At 44.4% G+C, this 1,022-nt stretch overlaps 1 pseudogene; it reads right to left on the bottom strand.

Annotated features, from left to right (window-relative positions):
- On the bottom strand, nt 1-592 carry LOC102825334 (annotated as a pseudogene).
- Between the last annotated feature and the right edge of the window lie 430 nt (nt 593-1,022).

Here is a 1,022-nt window from a genome sequence, read left to right as displayed (position 1 = left end):
TCAGACCAGGAATCTGTGTGTCCTGAGAACCTCTGTATATTTGCCCATCTTCTCCATGTTCTTTTCGGCCCGTTTCTGCAGCTTTGTAAGCTACTTCTTCTTCCTGTAATGGATCTCTTCTCTGCCAGGGTGGCTGTCCCCGCCTGGTACTTCCAGCCCACCTCTTGTGCTAGGTGGTCCAGGTAGGCAAACTTCAGCATGGGCTTGAGTTGCACAACCTTTAGGGCAGCAGGAACCACCATTTGCTTTTTCTTGTCATAGTTGAGCAGAATCCCGTCAAACACCTTGAGGCAGTCCAGGGCAACCTGGTCATGCTTAGTCTTATGGGGCAACATACCTCACATTGTCCACCAAAAGATGTGGCTGGGGGCCTGACAGTGGCATGGGCCTCGGGACAGATTGGTGTTCAGTTCTTACTGAGGAAGGCCTGGTACTGCAACTTGTTTCTTTAAAACTTGCCAGAAATGCTGATGCCTTCACAGCATGTAATCACCACCTTCTGGCCCAGCAGCAGTTGCTGGCCACAGTGGCCTCCAGGCGGTCCCAGAAAATGTTCTCTGCCATCAAACACCAGGACTTAACCTTCCACCATTTGACAGCCATTTGGGAAAGCAGTTCTTAGTACTCTGTTAGTATCCTTTTTATTTCGTTTGTCTTGGTTGTAACATTGCCTGTTTTAACATTACTTTGCTTTTCCTTTTCCTTTAAATTTGCCAGTGATTTGTCAATTTTATTAATCCTTTTAAAGAACTAAACTTCTAGTCTTATTGATAATTTCTATTGTTTTTTTGGTTTCTGTTTCATTTATTTCTACTCAGATCTTTATTATTTCCTTTCTTCTGGATATATGGTGGTGGTGGTAGCCATGTGCCATAGATTTGGTTCTCTGGACATTTACATTGTTGTTAAATGCCATCAAGCTGGTTCCAACCCATAGCAATCCTGTATAGAGTTTCTGCTGAGCTTGAACCTCCAACCTTGTTGTTCAAACCGACTTTACAGTCCAGCACATTAACCCACAG

The sequence above is a fragment of the Chrysochloris asiatica genome, unplaced genomic scaffold (genome assembly GCF_000296735.1).
Source record: "Chrysochloris asiatica unplaced genomic scaffold, ChrAsi1.0 scaffold00326, whole genome shotgun sequence".
NCBI classification, from domain to species: Eukaryota; Metazoa; Chordata; class Mammalia; order Afrosoricida; family Chrysochloridae; genus Chrysochloris; species Chrysochloris asiatica.
The sequence above is the reverse complement of the archived record's forward strand: the minus strand, read 5'-3'. Positions and strand labels throughout refer to the sequence as shown.